Genomic DNA, 7,889 nt, shown 5'->3' on the forward strand with positions numbered 1-7,889 from the left:
CAATCTTCTCTCCCCCCTTCCTCTTCTTCCTTCCCCCTCTGGAAGCAGCAGAGGAAGAAGATGACCTGGGGAGTCAGACCAGCACAGAGAAAAGTGAAATACACACAGGGACATGGACAGAGGCGAGAAGAAAGAGGAGGCTCTGATGACATCATCTGAGCACCTGCAGGAAGCTCCACTCAACTGCTTTTCAGTAACACAAGCCAGTAAAGCCTCTTTGTTTTGACTTGGGCTTCATAGAAGTTGGTTTTCATATCTTCTAATGGAAGGAGTCCTACTAGAAAGCATTGTTAAGTATCAGAAGCAAACCAGTTCCAGCCCAGCCTTGTTTCAGCCCAGCCTTGCCCAGGCCTACCCTAATCCTGCATGTCCAAGTCTGCCCACCCCACACAGTAACTAACAAGGTTAGGACCCTAAGACCTAAGTCCCTCAAGATATTGATTCCTTGAAGAGATACCAGGAGGAACCCTGCAGGAACTGGGCAGCTTGTCTCTGACCAGGTTTCTACTGTCTCTCATGGTTCAAGTTTTTGGAGAACCAAGAAACAGAAGTCCAGCTGGGCAGTGGTATCTCACGCTTTTAAACCCAGCACTCTGGAGGCAGAGGCAGGAGGATCTCCAAGTTCTAGGCTAGCTGGTCTACAGAGTGAGTTCCAAGCCAGCTGGTCTGAGATACAGAGAGCCCTGTCTTCAAAACAAAACAAAACAAAACAAAACAAGAAGGAAGGAAGAGAAGCCCAAACCCTTGCTACTCACTTTGCATCTGTAAGATATTGGGGACTGGGCCTTGGAGGTATAACTGTGCTCAACCCCATCAGTACCAAGCATCTTGTGAATAGCACTCTTTGTAGTTGGCTGTGCCCAACTTGCATCACTATACACAGTAACACAGGCAGACACTAGTGAAAAAGTGGTATCAGTGGTACCCAGAGTACAGAAATATTTTGCATCAGTGTCAGCTACAAAGCTAGGTAAGAAGAGAGAGAAGAAGCCATTTCAGTAGCTCAAACAACACAACCCTTCAGTGTTTCAGGTCTCTCTGGCCTGTGTAAACCAGGCAGGTCTAACAGTCTTCCAGGCTAAGTCTGAGCAAGGGCTCGTGGCCAACAATAACATCACTCCAGGTCTAAGCTCTTATATCCCTTCTTTCCTCCAGGATACTAATCTGGGCATGCATTGAGTAAAACACTTGTTTTTCAAAAAGGCACCTATATTTTTGGCATGTTGCTACTAAGACTTTATTTAAATGGGGGCAGAGTCAGGATTTGTAGAGTCTCTAATCTCCCCATTTTCTTCTTGAGAATTTCACACATGTATGCAATGAATATAATAATATATACCCCACCCCAATTCCTTCCTCTAACTCTCCTGCATGGGATGCTACATGCTAATACAATGACCAACCAGGAAAGACATACCCACTGGTATAACAGTTATCCCTGTTACGGGGTAACTAATAGCTTTCTAATTGTGTACTCCACAGAAGGGAGTTTTCATGCCTGCTACTATAACCCTGGTCAAAACCCTGTGGTCCTAGAGTAAACACTTTTGTTTTCATTTTCCCTATATGGTCAAATTGCCTTCTACATATTTGTGCTTATACCCATAGACCTGGCTTCTCTCAACTTCAGAGAAGATCCTTTTCTCACTGGATGCAGCCAATGGAGGAATGTATATCTGGGCAAAGTCCTGAGGATAAGAGATGGAGTACTAGCCAGGAGGGGGGGGGCACACTTTTAATCCCAGTGCTCAGGAGGCAGAGGAAGGAGGACCTCTGTGAGCTTGAGGCCAGCCTGGTCTACAAGAGCTAGTTCCAGGACAGCCAGGACTCACTCTCTCTCTCTCTCTACACACACACACACACACACACACAGAGAGAGAGAGAGAGAGAGAGAGAGAGAGAGAGAGAGAGAGAGAGAGAAAGCTTATCCCCTAATGGGACACTAGATCTCTCCTCATCCATCTAAGGTTCAGAGAACATCCTGGAAAAAAAGAGGGAGTTCTATAAAATGTTCCCTTCTGCACACAACATGGCAATGAACTCATAGATGTGAACCCATAGCAGCTGTCTTTACCTGCATAGACCTGCTCAAGAATTTAGTCTTAATAGGCTTTCAGGCTGGGCATGGTGGTCCACACCTTTAATCCCAGAACTCAGGAGGCAGAGGCAGGTGAATCTCTGAGCCCAAGGCCAGTATAAACTGCATAACACATTCCAAGTCATTCAAAGTTAATGTCAAAACAAAAAACAAAACAAGACAAAAACCCAAGCAAACAAAGAGTCTTTGCTCTTACAGATATGACACAGAACCAATAGCTTCAAACAGCCTGTTCATATATACGCAGCTTAATAAGAACAATAGGGCCCCCAAACAATAGGGCCAGGGTGGTAGATTATAAGCAAACAGCAGTTTCTAGATCCCAAATGACTCAGAATGGAAACAGTCAGAAACCAGCTTCTCAATGAGATAAGTGACTAAGACAACATGTTGAAGTTCAATATAGGACAGGCAAAGACTTGCAGTGACACAGACTCAGGGGACCAGAAGAACACGGTGTCCCTGAGCTCTCAGCAGCATGGCAGAAGGGACTGCTAACAGACAGGGAAATACATACAATGAGCAATACTGGCCAACAGTGGCATAGAAGCAGACAGAGAAAAGGAAGTCAGTCCTAACTTGGCTGATCAGGAAGATGCATGCACCAGGCGAGCATGAGAAAGTCTCAGCATTTCCCAATATAGAAGTATGTTGATGTCCCAGGGAGCCATCCCGACCAGGTCATACCCAAAGAGGTGCATTGGGAAATGTTTTCCTTCCCCTGGAACACACAAAAAATATTTCCATGAGCTCTCAGCCAGTGTCTACTTTGTAATACAGGGTAGCCCCTGGGGAAAGCCACGGAAGCAAGACCACTAAAAAGTGTGCAGTGGGATTTGGCTCAGAGACAAGAGTAACCCTTGCTTCTCCTCAAAGATTGGTGGCTCATGGAGCTGTTGACATGGCCCTTGCAGAGGATTTGGATTCAGGGCTCCCAGCATCCAGTTCCAGGGGATCCAACACCCTCTTCTGTCCTCCTTTGATACCAGGCACACTTGTAATACATATGCATCCCTCCAGGCAAAACACACATACACACTTAAAAAAAAAAAAAAAAAAAAAAAAAAAAAAAAGGTTGTGGCTCAAATGGTCAGGTAAGGAAGGTCAGGAGATGGAGCAGGCACAAACGGTTGTAAGCAGGGACTGAGTGTCTTAGTTACTATGAAAAGAGAACCTTGATGGAACCTACATATAAAATAAGGCATTTAATTGGGAGCTTATTTACATTTTCAGGGGGTGAGTCCATGACCATCACAGCAGAAGGCAGGCAGGCATGATACTGGAGCAGTAGCTGAGTTTACAACCTGAGCTGATCTGAAGGTACAAGGCGGGGGTGGGGGGGGTGGTCAATCTGTTGGGAGTATTTTCTCAATTGAAGTTTCCCTCCTCAAGTGACTCTAGTTTCATCAAGTTACATAAAAAGTAGCCAGCATTAAAAAGAGGAAGCGAATATAAACTTTTTCCTGCATGACTTCCCCAGTGGATGTAATTTTAAGCTGGTCTATTAAAATTGTTTTATTTTTATTACAATTGATTCTCATGTGTGTGGATTTTTTCTCTTATGCTCATTTCTCATACTTTTCTCTCGTGTAATGGTCAAATTGTTTATTCTCTTTCAACTTATGTGCTTCATGCTCTATCTTTCTCGTTTCCACTTCAATATTCTAACTGTTTTACCTTCTATTTCCCTTTTTTCTTTTTTTTACTTCCTTATCCTTTACAATTTTTAGTTTATAACATTCCTGCCTTAACCATACCTGCTGTGTTTCTTGAGCTGGCGCTAGCACAGCGGGTATGTGGTTTTCACCTCTCCATCAGGCTCACTGCTGTTTGTTAGCACCTTTCCTGTTCCTATACGGTGCTGGGTTGTGTAGCCGCTGTACAGTGCTGGGGTTGCATAGACACTCAACTGTTAACCTTCTGTCCTGGTTCACTGAGAGCCAAGGACCTTGTAAATATGCAACCTATGCTGACTTGAACTCAGTGAATACCTGAACTAAAAGGCCTAGACCCTCAGCTGGTAATGAGGTAGGCATAGCTATCTAAGCTGAAACACTGGAATCTTAGGCTATGAACTTACTAAAGCAGCTCAACAAACTTTGGCAGGCATCCCAAACTCACAGAAAGCTATGAGACTGTATCAACTTGGCAATATGAAAAACCACATTTCTAACAGTGACTAGTTTGGAAATCCAAACGTGCCTAAGAAACAAACAAAACAAAACAAAAAAAAAAAAATAGTGACCATTGGTTTTTGATATTGTGAACCAAGGGGTGAGGGTGTCTCTCACTCACTAGGCAACCCTGGTGTCACATTCACAGCAGCAAGAGACCAGTAAGTAATGGAAAAGAGGAGGCATCAATCTACATGGCAGGACCAAGAGCCTGAAGGTAGCCAAATCAGAACACCTGGACAAGGCAAAGTGAGAGAAAGAACCACACCACAGGAAATGTTGATGAAGCTAGGTATACCCTGCCTGGTAATGAGAAGCAACAGACGGCCATGAGTACCTTCCTGATGACTCCATGAAAGCCACCACACACATGTAGGTACTGGCAGGCAGACAGGAATTCTTTACACCTTGAGTAACAACCAATAAGGAGTAGAGTTTGCCAAAAATATCTGCCTAGAGATGGTTCTCATTAAACCTTTTATTTAGAAGTAGCACACAGTTACACAGGCAAAATAGATGGCACCCTTATTGCCATAGGGAGATAGCTCTTGTGTGTTTAAATTTTACAGGGAAGTGGGGAAGAATGTGACTTTCCCAGACGTCGGCTTCAAAAAGTAGAGTTTGGAATATAAAATGTGCCAATACAATTGCTTAGTGGGTACAGGCACTTACATGCTGTCAAGCTCGATAATCTGAGTTCAATCCCCAGGACTGCACAGTAGAAAGGCAGAGAACTGACTATTGCTAAGTTGTCCCCTGATCTCTACATGCATGTGATGGCATTATGCAGCACACACACACACACACACACACACAGTGAAACTTAAGTACCCATGCCTGATTCTAAACACTTAAGTTTTGCAAAACTAATCTACTAAAAAAAAACTTAGTGGATTATACCTTCACATAAAAGGCAAGGTCACAATATAACTTTTAATATATATATTTGAGAGTGAGGAATTACCCAGGCATGGGATGCATGCCTTTGATCCCAGCACTTGGGAAGCAGAAGCAAGCAGATCTCTGAGTTCAAGGCTGGCCTGGTGTGGAGAGCGAGTTCCAAGACAGGTTCTAAAAACTACAGAGAAATCCTGTCATGAAAAACAAAAAAATAAGAAAGAAAGAAAAAGGAAAAAGAGTATCGGAGCCTAGTAGCTCACAGTTAGCTGTTGCCAATCCAGGCATCCTGCTGGATGGTTATAGGCTGTGTATTTCATTTTTACAGCTTCTCAATAATTTATCATCTGTGCGTGATGCAGAAAGAAAGAATAATAAAATGTGAATATACGCCTCCACTTTCTGGGATGGAGGGAAGAACTCTGGCAGGAGGAGAGGGAATGGACCTTCTATGACTTCACAAATCAAAACACTACACCTGATTCTTGGACTCAGTTGCGATTGCCTGCTTGCTGGACCTAGATCACTTTGATGCTAGGTTTGAGCCCTCATCCAAGGAAGAGTACTATAGTGAAGAAAATTAGCCATACATTCTAGGAGGAGAACCGGCCACAAGTCAGGGAAGGGATTAAGAAACAACCCTCAAACACATGTAATGACATAAAAGATTGAAGAAAGAAATGTAGTTTCCTCTTTGAAGGATAGTGTCTGCCATTGTTTCTACATGCCCCAGAGGATAGTTGCATTAGAAAGGTTTGGGTTTTCTTATTCTTTTCTGGTGACTTTAAGCAGTGGTTCTCAACCTTCCTCATGCTGTGATCCTTTACTATAGTCCCCCATAAGTCAGGGGTGGGGTGGTTACACACACCTTCAATCCCAGCACTTGGGAGGCAAAGGAAGATGGATCTCTGAGTTTGAGGCCAGCCTGGTCTACAGATTGAGTTATCGAGTTCCAGTATAGTCTCTTTCTCTCTTGCCTATCCAAATACTCAACAAACCCAGAACATCTTTATTAACTTAAAAAAAAAATCCTTACTGTTCCTACAAGTTGGGCTTCACTTAGAAGTAGTCAGATTTCTGAACATTCACAAACACATAATGTAGTATCTTGTGGGTAACACGTTTCTGAATATAGAACGTGTTTCTGACACACCTTATACACCTACACCTAGACTGAAGATATTTTTTATGTTTAGTTTTTAGTGTGCTTATTTATTTTATTTTATTTTTGATTCCCAGTCTGGGGAGGAATTGAAAAGAGATGAGTTGGTATGCCTTGCCATGTAAGGTCTTAAGGCAATGGTTCTCACCCTTCCTAATGCTGCAGTCCTTTAATACAGTTCCTCATATTGTGGTGATCCCCCCCCCCAAACCATAATATTAGTCATTGCTACTTCATAACTGTAACCTTGCTACTGTTATGAATTGTAATGTAAATATCTGTTTTCTCATGGTCTTAGGCAACTCCTGTGAAAGTGTCACTTGACCCCAAAGGGGTCAAGACCCACAGATTGAGAATCAGAGCCTTGAGGAATGCCAAGTGACTCAGCAATGAAGCCCCAGATGCTGCAACACACAAAAGGGAGACAATGTAGAAGAAACTAGGATGCTAGAAGAATTATGGATCGAAAATTATTCCGTGTGTTTAAGTATGTGTGTTTTTAATCATGAAAAAAAAAACCAGCTGATAACCATAGATGCTGTCTGGGAACCAATACATTATTTAGAACACTGTTCTGGCTTGCTCTGCCTGTTTTCTTTACAGTCCAGGAACATTTGTCCAGAGATGGTACTGTCCATATGAGCTGAACCCTCCCACATCAATTGCTAATCAAGGAAGCTCTCCATTAAACTTGCCTACAAGCCAACCTTACAGAGGCATTTTCTCAAGTGAGGTCCCCTCCTTTCCAGGTGACTCTAGCTGGTGTCAAATGGATAAAACACCAGCTAGCACACCAATAGACAAGACTGAACACTGACACATAGACACACAGAATATACTAGAAAAATCACTACTCTCGCAATCTCTGTAAGTGGTTGGTCTGGTGTTGCATATGAGTAGGCCGAGTATTTTAGAATAGAGACGATCAATAATTGTATCTCATCTTGTATGCAGCACCACGAAAGAATCAGACCTGCCACAAGCTAACACATTTAAAGGAAATATAGTGAAAAAAGTGAAGACTATAGATGACAAAATTCAACCTCTGAGAAACTTTTAAAAAATGACAGTGCTAGGTGCAGTAGTACACATCTGTCATCCCAGCATTTGGGAGGCCAAGGAAGGAGGATTGCAAGTTGAGTTGAGTCTGGGTTACATTGCAAGAGGAACAAATCACAAATATAATGTCAAGTAGCTATGGGATCTGCCTCTCAGCATTTGCCTACACCGGGATTGAAAAGTCTTATGTTTTCAATGACGACTCAAGAAATTCTTAATATCAGTGTTTATTTATTTTATTTATTATTATTAATTACATAGAAAAAAACAACCAGAATGGTAGCCCTGGTTTCATCAAACCATGTCTGGCAGTGACCACATTCGGCAGGGAACATTCACACCACCAACTATGCAAAATTTCTGGCTGTCGTTTATCTCACTCATATCCAAACTACAACAGAAGAGAGGCCCATGGAGTTGATACTGCTGCCCCGAGTGTCAACAGGCCACTTGGATGTGAACAGCATTAGAAGCTTTGGTCAGTAAAACCTAGTTCAGG

This window comes from Phodopus roborovskii, unplaced genomic scaffold, assembly GCF_943737965.1.
Source record: "Phodopus roborovskii unplaced genomic scaffold, PHOROB, whole genome shotgun sequence".
NCBI classification, from domain to species: domain Eukaryota; kingdom Metazoa; phylum Chordata; class Mammalia; order Rodentia; family Cricetidae; genus Phodopus; species Phodopus roborovskii.